General features: G+C 34.5%; 1 pseudogene; it reads left to right on the forward strand.

The window, feature by feature from the left end:
- LOC116746554 overlaps nt 1–19,051 on the forward strand; it is a 150,392-nt pseudogene that overhangs the window by 40,462 nt on the left and 90,879 nt on the right.

Below are 19,051 nucleotides of genomic sequence, written 5' to 3' on the forward strand. Positions count from 1 at the left end.
AGAAAAAAGAAAATGTTAAGTCAAAGGGAGGTCATTTGAAATTATCCAGTCAGAGGAAAACAAAGAAAAATGAATGAAAAGAGTGAAAAAAAACACATTAATTATAGGATCGCTTAAAGGAAATAATCTACGTGTTATCTACTGAATCCAGAAAAAGGAAAGAGAGAAAATGGGGCAGAGAGCTTATTTAAAGAAATAATGGCTGAGATTTCTGTGCATTAATTTTGTATCCTGCAACCCTACCAAATTCATTGATTAGTTCTAGTAGTTTTCTGTTGGCATCTTTAGGATTTTCTATGTATAGTATAATGTTATTTGCAAACAGTGACAGTTTTACTTCTTCTTTTCCAATTTGTATTCTTTTATTTCTTTTTCTTCTCTGATTGCAATGGCTAGGACTTCCAAAACTATGTTAAATAAGAGAGGAAAGACTGGACATCCTTGTCTTGTTCCTGATCTTAGAGGAAATGCTTTCAGTTTTCCACCATTGAGCACGATGTTTGCTGTGGGTTTGTCATATATGGCCTTTATTATGTTGAGGTAGGTTCCCTCTATGCCCATTTTCTGGAGAGTTTTTATCATAAATGGGTGTTGAATTTTGTCAAAAGCTTTTTCTGCATCTACTGAGGTGATCATATGGCTTTTATTCCTTAATTTGTTGATATGGTGTATCACATTGACTGATTTGAATAAGATCCTTGCTGGGTAGAGTAATCTTTGTTGTAGTTTTTTCTCTTTCATCACTTTAGGTATATCCTGCCACTACCTTCTGGCCTGCAGACTTTCTGCTGAAAAATCAGCTGATAACCTTATGGGGATTCCTTTGTATGTTATTTTTTGTTTTTCCCTTGCTCTTTTTAATATCTTTTTCTTTGAATTTAATTTTTGTTAGTTTGATTAATATGTGTCATGGTGTGTTTCTCCTAGGGTTTGTCCTGTATGGGACTCTCTGTGCTTCCTGGACTTGGCTTCCTGGACTTCCTTTCCCATGTTAGGGAAGTTTTCCACTATAATCTCTTCAAAATTTTCTCAGACCCTTTCTTTTTCTCTTCTTCTTCTGGGACCCCTATAATTTGAATGTTGGTGTGTTTAGTGTTGTCTCTGAGATTGCCTTCAATTCTTTTCATTCTTCTTTATTCTGCTCCTCAGCAGATAGTTCCACCATTTTGTCTTCCAGCTCACTTATTTGTTCTTCTGCCTCAGTTATTCTGTTATTGATTCCTTCTAGTGTATTTTTCATTTCAGTTCTTGTGTTGTCCATATCTGTTTGTTTTTTAGTTCTTCTGGATTTTTGTTAAACATTTCTTGTATTTTCTCAATCCGTGATGTGGCACTTATATACAATGGAATATTACTCAGCCATAAAAAGAAACAAAACTGCGTTATTTTTAGTGAGGTGGATGGACCTAGAGTCTGTCATACAGAGTGAAGTAAGTCAGAAAGAGAAAAACAAATACCGTATGCTAACACATATATATGGAATCAAAAAAAAATGGTACTGATGAAGTTAGTGGCAGGGCAGGAATAAAGACATACACATAGAGAATGAACTTGAGGATGCAGGGGGCAGAGGGGGACGCTGGAACGAAGTGAGAGTAGCATCAACGTATATACACTACTGAATGTAAAATAGCTAGTGGGAAGCAGTAGCATATCACAGGGAGATCAGCTCGGTGCTTTGCAATGACCTAGAGATGTGGGATAGGGAGGGTGGGAGGGAAGCTCAAGAGGGAGAGGATATGGGTATATATGTATGCATATGGCTCATTCACTTTGTTGTACAACAGAAACTAACACAGTATTGTGAAGCAATTATACTCCAATAAAGATCTATTTAAAAAAAAAAGAAATAATGGCTAAGAACTTACTATATTTGGAAAGATTTAAACATCCAAATTTATGAAGCTTATATGTCCCCAATATGACTCATTACAAAATGAACATCTCCCAGATATAAAGCTATAAGCAGATTCCTTAGCAGAAACTTTGTAGGCCAAGAGAAATTTGGATGTTATATTCAAAATGTTGAAAGAAAAAACTGCAAACCAAATACTTTACCCAGCAAAGTTGTCCAACAGATAAAAGACTTTCCCAGACAAAGAAAATGTGAGAAAATTTATCACCACTAGAACTGACTTACAAGAACCACTGGAAGAGATTCCTCAAGAATAAATGAACAGATGCTAATTAGTAACATGAAAACATTCAAAAATATACAACACACTGGTAAAAGTAAGTATATAAGCAAATTTATAATACTATATTACTATAATATGGTGGTGTATTAATCACCTAACTCTAAAACAATGTAAATATGTATGTACCCAACAACAGGTCACCTAAATATACTAAGCCAATACTAACAGTTCTAAAGAAAGTATTAGACAATAATTCAATCATAGAAGTGGATTTTGACCCACATTCAACAGTGGATAGATCATCCAGACAAAAAAAAATCAATACTGAAATCTTTTGACTTGAGTTATACTTTAGACCAAAGGGACCTAAAGACATATACGGAACATTCTAAACCACAGCTGCAAAATAAAAGTCTTTTACAAGGCTACATGGAATATTTTCCAGGAGTAGATCATATATTATGTCAAAGAATAAGTCTTAACAAAATTAAGAGTTGTAGTCCAACTAAGTATTTTTTTCTAACCATAATGGTATAAAACCTGAAAATAACAAGAGGAAAACTGGAAAATTCATGAATACAGGGAAGTTAAACAATATACTCCTGAACAACCAATGGTCAAAGATTAAATTTTAAAAATTTGAAATAAATAAAAATGAATACACAACATACCAAAAATTATGGGATCAGCAAATGCAGTTCTAAGAGGAAAGTTTACAGTAATAAACACACACAGAAGAAAAAAGAAAGATTGCAAATAAATAACCTAACTTTGTATCTCAAGGAAGTAGAAAAAGAAGAGCAACCGAGCCCCAAATTAGCAGAAGGATGAAAATATCAAAGATCATAGTAGAAATAAAATAAAGATCAGAAAAACAATAGAAAAGATCAACAAAAATAAGAGCTGTTGTTTATATAAAGAAAAACAAAATTGACAAACCTTTAGCTAGACTAATAAAAAAAAGAGAGAACACTCAAAATTTAAACATCAGAAACGAAAGAGAAAACATTACAACTAATACAAATGCAAAGAATTACATGAGACTACTATGAACAACTATATGCCAAAAAATTGGATAATCAAAAAAAAAAAGATAATTTCCGAAAGACATACAACCCACAAATGCTTAATCATGAATAAATGGAAAATATGAAGAAACAAATAATCGTAAGGTGTTTGTAGCAGTAATTAAAATCTCCTAACAAAGAAAACCAGAACCTGAAGTCTTCACTGTTGAATTATATCACATATTTAAAGACTTAATATCAATTCTTCTCAAACTTTTCTTAAAAACTGAAGAGGAAGATCACTTCCAAATTCATTTTATGAGGCTGGCATTATCCTCATTCAAAGCCAGATAAAGGCACTATAAGAAGAAAAAAATTGCAGTTCAAAATCTCTAATGTATTGTACGTAGATGGAAACATCCTCAACAAGATATTGGTGAGCCATATTCAACACCACATTAAAAAGAGCCTACACCGTGATCATGGATTTATCACTCAGATGAAGTGTATTTCAATATATGCAAATCAATCAAGGTGATACACCACGTTAACAAAATGGAAGATAAAACTCATATGATCACCTCAGTTCATGCAGAGAAATCACTTGACAAAATGCAACATCCTTTCATGATAATAACTCTCAACAACTTAGGTATAGAGGAAATGTACCTCAACATAATAAAGGGCATATATGACAAGTCCATAGCTAACATCATAATCAATGGTGAAAAACTTAAAGATTCTCCTCTAAGATCAGGAAAAAGATAATGATGCCCACTCTTGTTACTTCTATTCAACATGGTGGTAGAATTCCTAGCCAGAGCAATTAGATAAGAAAAATAAATAAAATATATTCAAGTTGGTAAGAAACAAGTAAAATTGTCTGTGTGCAGATGACATAATCTTACATATAAAAAAGCCTGAAGTCTCTACCCCCACAAAAAACTGTTATAATCAATCAATAAATTGATAGTGTTGCAGGGTATAAAATCAATATGAAAAATTGGTTGTGTTTCTAAACACTAACAATGAACTAATAGAAAGAGAAACTAAGAAAATAATCTCATTTTCAGTACCACTAAAAACAATAAGATATTTAGGAATAAGTTCAACCCAGGAGGACCTTTACACTAAAACCTATAAGACATTGATGAAAGAAATTGAGGCTAACACAAATAAATGGAAAGATACCTATGTTCATGGACTGGAAGAATTAATATTGTTAAAATGTGTATACTATCCAAAGCCATCTATAGATTCAGTGAAATATCTATCAAAATTTCAGTGACATTTTTCACAGTAAAAAAATTTGTATAGAACCACAAAAGACCCTGAATAGACAAAGCAATCTTGAGGAAAAGGAAAAAGTTGGAGAGGCATCACACTCCCTAAAACTTATAAACGTCAACACCAAAAAAACAAAACAAAAACAAAACCCCCAAACCAAACCAACCCACTCCCAAACAAACACACAAACAAACTGATTAAAAAAGGGCAAAGAACCTAAATTAAAAAATTTCCAAAGAAGACATAGAAATAGCCATCGGGTGCATGGAAATGTGCTCAACATCACTAGTCATCAGGGAAATGTAAGTCAAAACCACAATGAGCTATCACCTCACACCCCTTAGGATAGCTTTATTATCAAAATGACAAGAGATAACAAGTTGTTGGTGAGGATGTGAACCCTTACTCACTATTGGTGGGAATGCAAAATGATACAACTCCTATGGAAAACAGAATGCAGGTTCTAAAACAAAACAAAACAAAACAAAACAACCCAGAAAACAAAAAAAACAGCTTATCTACTGTATTATCCAGCAGTCACACTTCTGGGTTATATCTGAAGGAAATGATATTAGTATCTCAAAGAGATACCTGTATGCCCATGTGCAATACAATATTATTCACAATAGGCCAGATATGGAAACAGCCTACGGGTCGACTGACAGATGAATAGATAAAGAAGATGTGAGATATACATATATAATTTAGCTACAAGAAGGAAGAATACATAGTCATTTGGATAAAATTAGAGGTACATATGATGAACTTAGAGGACATTATGCTAAGCTAAATAAGTCAGTCAGACAAAGACAAATATTCTATGATCTCATATGTGGAATCTAACTTTAAAAATATTTCACACTGTGGAACAGAGAGTAAAATGGTAGTTACCAGGAACTGACACCTAAAGGAAATTGGAAGATGCTGGTTAAAGGGTACAAGCCTTCAGTTATAAGATGAATAAGCTTTGGAATCTAATATACCTCATGATGACTATAATTAATAAAATTTTGTTGTGTACCTAAAATTTGCTAATAGAGTAGATCTTAAGCCTTCTCACCCCTCACACACAAAGGTATCGATAAGAGATATGGATGTGTTACTCTTTTGTGGTAATCATTGTGCAAAGTATACATATATCAAATCATCTCAAATACGCTTTAAAAATATACAATTTTATTTCTCAGCTATACCTCAATACAGCCGGAAAAAATCTGCTTGGTCTGTTTTATATTTCTTTTTATCATCCCTTTGTTATTTTTTCAGAAAAAATATTTTTAGGAAACATATATTTCATACATAACTATCTTAAATTCTACCTGATCATCTCATTATCAGAAGTCATGAGCAGAGTGACTAAGTTTGTTGTTTTATTTTCTGTTGACTCTCATCTATAATGTCTTGTTTCCTATGTGTTCTATACTTCTGCTTATACATATGATTATGATTATGACAATATATTAGTAGTAGTACTTACTGTAGTATTAGACTGGTAGCATAGACAATCATACTGGAGTAGAAGTGGTGCTCATAGTCATTTGTTTCAGTCATATTAGTGGTAATATTAATGGTAGTATTTGCTCTAAGATAGATCAGAGAAAGCCTGGTTCCTGTTACTCCTCTTTGTACAAAGGGAGTTTTTTTTCTTGCTCAGGCTTCACTGAGAATATAGCTATTTCAGGAATCCCAGATCTTCTTTTGTGGTTTCAGCTAGTTTGGCTCATAAGATTTCCCCTAATTGTGACTGCCCCCCAGATATTTAAATATATTCTTAGTGTAGTTTGTTTACCACCTAAGCATTTGGTAGCAGTGCATTTTGGTTTGGGTGTCTACTGTATTGTCAAGTTTTTAATAAAGTCTAACATCTTTTATATGGGAGAAGAATATTAGACTAAGAACATTACACGTATATATGTGATGAAATCATAATGATACTATTACCAATGAAGAAGAGCTGGAAAACTTTTAAGATCCATATAAAAAGAATATGCTGATTTTTTATGTTATATAAATCACAAGTAAAGACCTATATGACATGAAAAACAACAAACTGCTAGTGTGTTGGGAATGAGTACCTGTGACTCAGGATACAATTTTTAGGAATAAGATAATACAGTAATAGAAATGTACTGTATTTCAAATAATGAAGCTATAACTGAAGATGATGGGCTAGGTAAAACTGTTTAATAGTGATAACTGGCTTTAAGTCAATGAGAAAAGAGATGTTAAAAATGCACGTGAGACATTGGAGAACATTTGTTTTGTGAAATATGAGTGGAAAGAGGACTATTTTCAATTATTATTTTATATAATATGCAATGTGAATATTTACATGTAACTAAATTAAATAAATTTTATAATTGAATAGTTGACTTTTATCTACATGCTTCATCGTTTATATTTCCAAGTAGACAAAACTCTTTTTTGTTATATATTTGAAGACACATGTGACAAATTTGTATTAAATTATTTTAGTTAATATGAGTGAAAATGTAATATTTCCAAATTAATGTATTTGTGTAATATGTGATTTTAAATATTCATGTGTAAATTAATTAATTAATAGATTGATTATAAGTACACTTTTTTCAATAACTTTTAAAATTTAGATTTTCAGGTTGGTCAAGACACTCCTTCATCTTTTCATTGGTGTCTCCTTATGTCTGTGTATGTATAATATTTATTTTAAAGTAATTTTCATATTACTCAATTAATTCCATGTAATGAGAAAAGATTCTTCTATTTGCTGATTTTCTTTAGTGTTAGCATCTATCGTGGCATTTTACAATTTTAGTTAAAGGCCATTTGTGTGGAAGTCCTCACATTCTCTCTGAACTCACCTTTCGTGATAAGGATATTAGTTACTCCACCTGGCTACTTGGAGCTCAGAACCGGGCCAGGACAGGACCTTGGGGTTTCTGTCCAGCAGATACTTAGGGAAAGTCACAATACAATTATTGAGCGTGGAAGGTGAATGCCCAAGTCTTGGGTGCTGATCTCATTTCTTTCTCTCACAGCTTTATAAACCCTACAGTGCAGAGGAGAAATCACATACATTTTTGTATTTTTTTCAAGGTCTGGAAAGGTTGACTGAAACTCCTTATCTTTTTTTTTTTTTTTTTTTTTTTTTTTGCGGTACGCGGGCCTCTCACCATTGTGGCCTCTCCCGCTGCAGAGCACAGGCTCTGGACGCGCAGGCCCAGCGGCCACGGCCCACGGGCCCAGCCGCTCCGCAGGATGTGGGATCCTCCCAGACCGGGGCACGAACCCGCGTCCCCTGCATCGGCAGGCGGACTCCCAGCTACTGCGCCACCAGGGATGCCCTGAAACTCCTTATCTTATGTAGTAGATTTTTCTTAGTTCTCCACCACAAACAGGGTACTTTTGGCCTTATTAGCCCATTTAAGAGTCAATTTTTTTATTGAGGTGTAATTGACATACCACATTATATTAGTTTCATGTGTACAACATAATAATTTGATATTTGTATATATTGTGAAATGATCACCACAGTAAGTCTAATTAATATCCATCGGTTCACATAGTTACAGAATTTTTTTCTTGTGATGAAAACTTTTAAGATCTATTCTTGCGGCTTCCCTGGTGGCACAGTGGTTAAGAATCTGCCTGCCAATGCAGGGGATGTGGGTTCAAACCCTGGTCTGGGAAGATCCCACATGCCATGGAGCAACTAAGCCCGTGCGCCACAGCTACTGAGCCTGCACTCTAGAATCTGCAAGCCACATCTACTGAGCCTGTGTTCCACAACTACTGAAGCCCACATGCCTAGAGCCCGTGCTCTGCAACAAGAGAAGCCACTGCAATGAGAAGCCTGCACACCGCAAGGAAGAGTAGCCCCCACTCGCCACAAGTAGAGAAAACCTGCATGCAGCAATGAAGACCCAACACAGCCCAAAATAAATAAATAAATAAAAATCTATTCTTTTAGCAACTTTCAAATATGCAGTACAGTATTATTAACTACAGTCACCATGCTGTACATTATATCCTCATGACATTTACTTTATAACTGGAAGTTTGTACCTTTTGACTCCATCTGTTTCACCCACTTCCAACCCCTTGCCTCTGGTGCCAACTAATCTGTTCTCTGTATCTATGACCTTGTTTTTTTTATTTGTTTTTCTTTTTTGTTTTGTTTTTAGATTCTACACATAATTGAGATTATAATGATATTTGTCTTATTTTACTTAGCATAATGCCCTCAAGATCCATCCATGTTGTTGCAAGTGACAACATAGATTTTATCCTTTTTATGGCCAAATAATATTCCATTGTGTATACATATATATATATATATATATATATACAGCACATTTTCTTTATCCATTCATCTAGTATGAACACTTAGATTGTTTCCATATCTTGACTATTGTAAATAATGCTGTAATGAACATGGGGATGCATACGTCTTTGCAAGGAGTCTAGTTTTTAACATTCTCTACTTGTTTTTAATTAGCTGATAGTTAATGCCCCCTTCTCTCTGTGTAATACTTGATCCAAGGTGATATTAATTTTATTTTTACTTGTTCTATGTCATTTACTTTAAAAATATTCTATGTATCAATCTGATGTGTTTGGAGCATAGAGAAGAATTTAAACAATGAATTTTCACTCTCTCTTGACCTGTTGACTTTTCTCTTTTAACAGAAAAGGGAACTTAAAAATATATCACAATATTTTGATATGAAATTTTCTACTTAACTGAAAATTTTCTCTTAAAACATTTCAGAAAACTTTGTTACTTTGCAACATTTGATAATGATGAAGAAGATTTCTCCTTCATACTAAACACAAAACATACAATTTATACATATTTATCATCTGGATATGAATTACTTTCTGTCTCATCTTACCCTGCGGAGAAGAGAGAAAAAAATGCTTATGGGGAAATAATCCATTGCATAAAAACATCTTGGGATTATAGTTTGTAAGCAGTTCAATTCAAGATAAATTTAATGAATATGTCTCATGTACAAGGCATGATACCAGATTACAAACATGAGAGATCAAAAAAGGTGAGAAAGTGACACTTTTACTATTGCCCACTTTGAAAATAGTGGTCTGATGTACTCCCAGACCAATTCTAAAGGAAAAATAGTCTATTTAGCACGTATAATTGGCTGTAAGAGAAATGATCCAGGTTTTGGTGTCAGGCAAAATATTTTATTCTAATTATTCGACAGAGGCCCTTTAGAGTTATGGGAATCATAATCACCTCAAGGAGAAGTTAAAGTATGAATTTGTTCCAATTAATTGCTGTTGCAAGTTGACATTTCGTTGTTAGTATATAGAAATGCAACAGATTTCTGTATATTAATTTTGTGTCCTGCAACTTTACCAAATTCATTGAGTTCTAGTAGTTTTTTCTGTGGCGTCTATAGGATTTTCTTAATATCATGTCAACTGCAAACAGTAACAGTTTTATTTCTTTATTTCCAATTTTTTTTCACATTTAAACTAGATTGAATTTTTTTTTTTTTACTGAAGTATAGTTGATTTACAATATATTAGTTTCAGGTATACAGCATAGTAATTCAATATTTTTATAGATCATACTCCATTTAAATTTATTATAAAATATTGTCTATATTCTGTGTGCTGTACAATATATTTTTGTGGCTTATTCATTTTATACATAGTAGTTTATACCTATTGCTCTCCTACTCCTATCTTGCCCCCCCTTTACCTCTTCTCACTGGTAACCACTAGTTTGTTCTCTATATCTGTGAGTCTTTTTCTGTTTTGTTATATTCATTCATTTGTTTTATTGTTTATGTTCCATATATAAGTGATAACACAGTATTTGTCTTCCTCTGTCTTCCTCTGATTTATTTTGCCAAGCATAATACCATCCAGGTCCATCCATGTTGGTGCAAATGGCAAAATTTCACTTTTTTATGGCTGACTAATATTCCATATATATATACCACTTCTTCTATATCCATTCACCTGTTTATTGACACTTTCGTTGCTTTCATATCTTGGCTATTGTAAATAATGCTGCTATGAATACTGGGGTGCATGTATCTTTTTGAATTTTTTTTTCAGATATAGTGTGTGTGTATACACACACACACATTTTTTTAAAAGAAGACATACATATGGTCAAAAGGCACATGAAAGATGCTCAACATCACGAATCATCAGGGAAATGCAAATCAAAACCATAATGAGAGGGCTTCCCTGGTGGCGCAGTGGTTGAGAGTCCGCCTGCCAATGCAGGGGACACGGGTTCGTGCCTCAGTCCAGGAAGATCCCACATGCCACGGAGTGGCTGGGCCCATGAGCCATGGCCGCTGGGCCTGCGCGTCCGGAGCCTGTGCTCCGCAACGGGAGAGGCCACAACAGTGAGAGGCCCGCGTACCGCAAAAAAAAAAAAAAAAAAAAAAAAAGCCACAATGAGATACCACTTCACATATGTCAGAATGGCTATTAACAAAAAGACAACAAATAATAAGTGTTGGTGAAGATATGAAGAAAAAGGAACACTTGGGCACTGTTGGTGGGAATGTAAACTGGTATAGCTACTATGGAAAACAATATGGAAGTTCCTCAAAAAATTCAAAATAGAACTACCATATGATACAGCAATTCCACTCCTGGGTATTTATCTGAAGAAAATTAAAATCCTAATTAGAAAAGATATACACACTCCCATGTTTATTGCATCATTATTTACAATAGTCAAGATACAGAATGGATAAAGAAAATGTGATATATATATGACATAATATGACATAAAAAAGAATAAAATCTTGTCATTTATGACATCATCGGTTGACCTAGAGTGTATTATTGTAAGTGAAATGAGTCAGGCAGAGAAAGACAAATACTATATGATTTCACTTACATGTGGAATCTAGAAAAACAAAACAAATGAACAAAACATAACAGAAGAGAAACAGTTACAGATTCTCTGTATCTATGACAATAATGGTTGACAGAGGGGAGGGAGTTGGAGATGAGGGAGATTAAAAGATATAAACTTCCAGCTGCAAAATAAATGTTACAAGTATGAAATGTACAGTGTGAAGAATATAGTCAATAATTATGTAGTATCTTTTTATGGTAACAGATGGTAACTAGACTTATCATGGTGATCATTTTGAATTGTATAGAAATATCAAATGTAACAGAAACTAACAGTGTTGTAGGTCAATTATATTTCAGAAACAAACCAACAAACTCATAGGAAAAAAGATCAAATTTGTGGTTACCAGAGACAGGAGCTGGGGGAGGGGGAATTGGTTGGAGGCAGTCAAAAAGTACAAACTTCCAGTTATAAGATAAATAGGTACTAGGCATGTAATGTACAACATGGTAAACATAATTAACACTGCTGTATGTTATATATGAAATTTGTTAAGAGAGTAAATCCTGAGTTCTCATCACAAGGAAAAACAACTTTTTAAACTTCTTTAGTTTTGTATCTATAAGAGATGATGGATGTTCACTAAACTTATTGTGGTATTGAAAAAAAATTAAAAATAAATAAGTAAATTTCTGACATGGCTGAATACATAAAATAGGCATTTAGAGGAACATTAACAAAAAATATAATTTTTTGAAAATCTAAAACAGTGTGAAATTATGTAGGTTAAATGTTAACCTCTTTAGTTATTGCTGTTGCTATGGGTGTTGGTCTTTATTTTTGATATAGTTTAAAGCATGAACAAACTATTTATCTTTCCATTAGAATTTAATGTTAAAATTTTTACCCATTGGAAAATAAACTTCACACCTGTGTGTAGCTAGCTTATTTGCTGCTCAGATAAAATAATCTACTTATTTTTTTGTCTCCTTTTCTTGTTCATTTTTTGTATTTTTTGGTGCCAGTTAGTATTTCTAGCTCAGGATGTGAACAAAAAATAAGATTTTAGATTTACAGTGTCTTGTGACTTTTTGACAGCTCTTGTGAGGTATTTGAACCTTTGGACAAAACTGAGATTTGGGATATTTAGTGAATGTAATTAATTCATGTAGTCTTCGCCTCCAGGTCATTTGGATTTGTACAAAACTGCTTATAAATGCAGAATATCTGCTTGCCATTCTCAAAGGAGTATGGCCCTAATTAAACTGCAACATAGTGTTATTATTCTTTTTGAACAAATTTTCCCTATGTGTTGAATTTCTCTTTAGTAATTTTGAAGTACTAAAAATCAAGAGAAAAGAAGAGAAATCTAATCTCTTATTACATTGCATTTCATCTGACAAAGAAGAAATGACGGTTCTCCAAACAGAAAAGCAGCCATCTGTTGGAAAGAAATACGAGAAGCTGAATTGTCAAATTCTCTATTTTAAGCTTTCTTCAGCAAAATTGGTCATCAATCATGTTTTAAAATAGAATGTGGGCACAGGAAACATTCGGGGGAAAAATATTTTTCCACATTATTGTTTTCTGTTTTATTCGTGGCACGGTGCCTTACAGGGGTTATGTTCATTCTAACCACAAAATTCAGCATTCTCAAAGTAGACTACTCTACTTTAAGTGATCGTATATTGGATATCAGATAGCAAGTTGCCAAGGACTATGTTCAATATCTGGATAGATGAAGAGGATAATGTTTCCTTTGTGAAAAGTGAATTCTATTTATTAGTTCATGCATTCATTCATCTACTTATTCAGTCCGAATGCAACAAATATTTTTAGCTTTTATTCTGTGCCAGGCTTTTTGTTAGGCATTGAGCATTTAAAAATGAATAAAATACTACACTTTCCTCAAAGAGATCAAATATTCCATCCCCAGTTACACTCCATCCAACAGGCTATGCCGAATGTCAAGTGAAAAAGTTACCACAGTTCCAATTATCCATAAAGAACAACTCATTGTTATTCCCACCACTTGTCTAGCTTAATCAGCCCTCAAGTCTTAAAGCTGTCAGGCAATATTAATTTCAGTGATATCTAAAAGGAGCACAGACCTAAAAATCCTGCTTGAATATAAAGAACCCCTCTGTTTTCCTACTCTGCTATTGGAAAATGCTTTGTTATTGTTGGAAAATGAATTAACTTCATAGAAAACAAATGTCTATTGCCATCATGGAGCCATACTATACTTTCCATTAATCCCCACTTTGGGCCATTAATAAAATTAAGAGAAAAAGGATAGAGGTGAATTGAAGAGAGCTAGGTTTTCATTTTCTGGTCACTAAAAAAAATGCTGTGTTTTTATGAGACTATTTATAACTCATATGGCTCGTTTGAAAGTATGACTTAGGTTGCAACCATGGCAGCCGATGCCAAGGTTTTATGTCAGGCGTGTAAAGGATCATGAATTTTGTAGTACTGTAGATTTTTATTTTCAGGCTATAATGCATAATTTTTCGACATTTAACTGAATCTATTTTAAAGTGTTTAGGTTCCCAGAAGAAGTGCCTTATCACTACAAAGCGTAATCTACCTCCATTTTTTTCCTTTTGTTATTTTTCTTAAAATGTTTTTTGTTGGATTAAAATGATTAAATGGCCTATTTAGTTGTAGTTGCACTACAAAATTGTATAAAATATTCTTTTTAAGAAGTTATATTTTTCCTTGTGGGAATGATGTCAATTTCTAATTGTTGCCTACAGAGAAAAGAGTAATGATACTTAAAACTTCTGCTCCTAGACTGGTAAACAGCTTTGACCAAATGTGTAAATCTAACCCTCAGAATTAAATGAATAAAAAAAAAATTAAATGAAGGATTATGGGACGCTGATGAACAAACAGTAACAGAGTAAGAGTAATGACAGAAAGAAACACCTGTAAATAACATCTACAAAAAACCCAGGTGACAAGAATTTCTCCTGAACCTAAAAATACAAACTGCCAACAGCTACGACACCATTCAGTATCATCATCTCTGAGGTAAAAGCAGAATAAAGGAATCGGTGCCTCAAATGGCCCTGACAGTAGAACAATAAAATTGCCAGTAGGTACTTAATGGAAAGTACAACAGGTCAATCTGAAAACACAGACAAATGTGGAAGAAGGGGCTTCAACAGCATACAAATTTCAAGTTAGTGTGAGGGGACAGTGAAGGATATCTGATGATGCTGGAGAGTATGGATTTTAGAAAGTGTCAAACACAATCTTTTTTCCCAGAGGGTAGAAACTGCTGGGAGTTGAACGCAGATTGAGTTGGCGAGGAATAATGGTTACTCTTCATTGTTGATGGAGGAGAGTAGATTGTATCCCACTTGCTTCACCTCTACACTTAGCACATGCTTCTAACATTATACTGTATTCCTATCACACTGAATTCCATACCTTTCTCTTTTATGCATATTTCTCTCAAACTAAAGCACTAAGAACCTCAGGATAGGGACCATGTTTTATGATATTTCCAGTATAATATCAGTGTATTCCACTTTCTAAGATATTACATGTCAAGTTTGAAATCACAAAAAATAACATTGAAATTGGACAAATCTGAATAATTTTTACATTGTTGCCTACTTATACTTTTCAGCCTGCTTGAAATATTTTTGAACATGTTGTAAAAGAACTGTGAATAAAACCATATTAAAGTGATAATGTAACACAATTTTTATTGGTTAGCATTACAACTTCATGGATCTTCCCCACCCTCCCTGTGATATATATCCAACCATGTGAAACACCATCATTTAACCACTGAGGTCTATATACCACTATGCTGAAGAAGATCCTTGACTTAAAAGAAAAACCACACACACAAAATTATAGCATCCTTTTATACAGTCTTTAAAGAGGAAGCGTTTCTAATAACATAATAATGATAGCAATGATTACTTCTAACATCACTTAGATTACTACCACTTATATACTTACCTCTGATTCATACATATGAGCATTTTGATCAATCAATCTCCTATTTTATAGGAGATTGAACATATTGGGCGCTTTGAGTTATTACTATAAGAAGTGTGTATGCCTGAGTGTGTTTGTGTGGCCACAATATTGAATATTGTTCACACATGGATACCATCACCTCCTATAATCAACTCTTGCATTAAATGTATATAAAGCTGAAAATGACAAACTTACTTTAAGCCTGGCCGCCTGTACAACCTCTACATTATTTGTTCTTTTGAACTTAGGCAGAAGCCTCTGTATAAATGTGAACATTATTTGAACACCATGAAACCTTAAGTTCTTGTTGGTCATTAGCATATTAACTTGAATTCACTATCTAATTAGCATAGTATAGGAACGCATGATATATGTCTGTAGGCCCATGCATTTATTTGAGCAACTTAAGCCACAGACTCAAGCTCATGGGTTTGGAAGGTGTTCATTCTAAGAGTTGGGGAGTAAGGCTTCTCTGTTCAATACACCTGCATTAGGTTGGCACCTCAAGGCCCCAGGAACCAACTCAACACAGCAGATTGCTGTTTGGAACACCTAGAGACGTTTGCGAGAAAATTTCAGTGTGGGGCTTCTCTAGGCTTCTCTGTTCCCCTGTTTAACTCCAAAAGAGAGGTGGTTTTATAGCCAAGAGAAAGGAAAGGACTTTCGTAGGGGAAAGACAAGCACCGCATCTTTACATCTCCTTATATCCACATCCAGTGGGACAGCACAGTCTGCAATTGTTTGGTGAATGCGGTAATGGTTGCCACCACCTACCTTCAGTCACTGCTCTGCAACTTCAACTTCAATAAGTAATTTCCAATGCTTTCCTTCAAATTCATCTTCTATAACAGGAGGAATTATCTTGAGGGTCTTTTTGTCTTTTTTTCCAAAAATGAAGAGGACACTTTATGTACTTACTATACAAAGATGAGAAATAAAAGATAAGAAAACAGACTTTGAGTTGTAATATATTAAATAATCTCAGCTATTTACATGTTAGAGGCTAAAAAACAGTGCCCGTTATCTAATACACATAATTTTATTCCATAAAAGGAATAAATCTAAGCTGAAGGAATATATAGTTTTCCCTACTAAATATAATGCAATGATTTCCATTTTTAATAGGAAAAATAAATGTGACCTATAAATATTTCATATTTTTACATAAGTTCCCCTCCTTTAAAGGATGATTCCTAGTGGGACTGTGGGAAGCAAATGGGCTTTGGGGTTAGCGTGGCTTGAATTCCGATTGGCTCTGCCCCCTAGTGTACTATGTGAGTTCATCAGGAAGCTCCCCAATAGCTGGATTCCTGAAAGTATGTGAAATTGCGTAGCACAGGGCACAAGACTTTCGTCTTTCTTTTTCTTGGTATTTAGCAGAACAAGTGATATTGGGTGACAGAAAGAGGGAAGACGCTAGAGGAGACCGTGAGGACAGGCACTGCTTAGGAAGAAAACTATAAGCAGGAAGGGGCTCAGGGCAGTTGGTCTTGGCTCAGTGGGCTAGAGAGAGGAAAACAGAAGTCTTAACGATATATGCAAAATAAGTGTCTTTTTGTCTCTCCAGGGATGTGTGAGTAGACAGACAGATTGCCATCAATTTTGAGGGTTACTCGGGATGATCTGAGTAATATAGATTGTATGGAATGAGAAAAATCCCCTTTGTAGGGTGTACAAACTGTGTGTTTAAGGGCTGGCCCACCAGAGCAACAGAGAAGAGTCTTCTTAGAGGCTCTAGGACTTGGTGTGAGGTAGGGCTGTCCGCTCTCTGCTCTCTGCAGACAGGGGGTATCTGCTCTAAGGGGGTCCCAGCAGGGTTCATCTATTTAAGGACACTGGTATTTCCCACAGCCACTTTGTTAGTGCGCCACAGGTGTCAGTGCAGCGATGTGATGTGTCGCCACCCACTGCACCCGCTCACCCGTGCACACATCATGAGAACTCGTAGAGGTGGTCAGAAGCTGGGTGGAATAGTGGTGAAGAGGACAGGATCTAGGGACAGCATGCTGAGGGGTGACCCCGATGTTGCCTCTTACTAGCTTAGCCATGTTATTTAGGCCTTCTGCTCAATTTCCTCATCTTTAAGATTGGCAGTAATAACAATTCTTATCTCATAGGGACATTTGGAGGGAGTTCAATGCGACATCAGTGTATAAGTCGCCTAAATTTGGTTATCCTTCTGCCATATGTGATCTGAGTCCTATAGCAATTAACACAGCAGAACTATATTTGCATAAGTAGCTTTATACTCTCTGCTTATATGCTGAGCAGAGCTGATTCATTTCACACATAATTTGCAACTTTTTACAGAGCTTTTTCAATACTAATATCCAAACATGTTAGACAAAGAAAAGAGGATGGACACTTGTTTGTTTGATTTCCACTGATTCTGTAGTACTGTATTTTCAACTTCTTAGTGACACTGGCTGTATTAAAGGTCTGTGCCACGCACCCTGCAGTGAATGAGAAACCGTTTTTACAGTTGCCATTACAATGAAACCCCTAATTGCCTTAAGAATAATTTTATTGTTCTTGCAATATAAAATTATACTGATAGATCATTTTAAAGTAACACATTTTTCTTAAAGAGATGAGATAAGGAAATAAAGTGGTAATAATATGTTTAATTTATAAGTAAACTCTAGGAATACAACTTATTTCATTTTGTTACTATCACAGAGAGTAAAAATTTATCATGCTTTTAACAGAGTATTAACAAATCCCATTATTAACACATCCCATTTATCTCCTGTTTATTCATTTGTCATGTAGATGAAATTCCTTGTCTTTTCCATGTTGGAGACTAAGTTGTGATGATCAAATAGAACAATATAAACAAACAATTAGAAGATTAATTTGCTACAAGCCTCCCCAAGATGTCAGACGCGTATTATCTAGTCATGTATATTCAAGGCCTGGATATCAATAAAATATAGGCAGAAGTTATGAAAATGGTAAGAAATAAGATATGTTACTGTGTAATTTTCAAGCCCAATTTTTTCTGCTTACTCTCTCACACATCATTCAATTCATTAAAGATTCATTGCTCGTTATATGAGAAGAAATAGAATATTTTAGATATAAAATGAATAAAGCAAATTCTCTACCCACAAGGAATTTGCAGCAGAAAAAGAATAACACTGTCATGTGATGCAATCCAATGAATATCACATAATGCAGTGACAATGCTATAAAGGATCTGAAACAGTGCTGTGGAGAACAGACGAAGAGCTCCTAACCACTGAGCCTGACTGCTAGAGACAAACAGAAAAGGTCCAGAGAGAAGAACCATCACTACTGACCCTGGAGGATTAAGCTGGGTGCATCCTGTGGAAAAAAGGAGGGCATTCCACAAAGACCATGCGCAAAGGCAAAGAAGTAGAACTGTTTTAGGAGATAAACAGGATTGGAGTTGAAAGGAACACAGAATGTATGACAAGGATTAGTGAGAGAAAAGTTTGGAATAAAAAATTGGGGCCATATGGTTAAAAACTTTACATATCATGTAAGAAACTTGGACATGATCCTGGAAGATTTAGGGAGCTACTGGATAATTTAAAAGGGAGTGTAGTGGTCAGAATTTTATTTAAAAAACAAAATCAGAGCAAATAATAAAACTGAGGGCACACGGGATATAGCAGAATGTAGACACAAATGGATCAAGCATAAAAGTTGGAAACACGTTTGACCAAATTGCTGAATTGAGCCATGCTAAACAAACAGTCCATACATTTGCATGTATTAAAGAGAGTCTAATGTTCCTGAATTACTATTGTTCACTTAAG

This window comes from Phocoena sinus, chromosome 2 (assembly GCF_008692025.1).
Source record: "Phocoena sinus isolate mPhoSin1 chromosome 2, mPhoSin1.pri, whole genome shotgun sequence".
Taxonomy (NCBI): Eukaryota; Metazoa; Chordata; class Mammalia; order Artiodactyla; family Phocoenidae; genus Phocoena; species Phocoena sinus.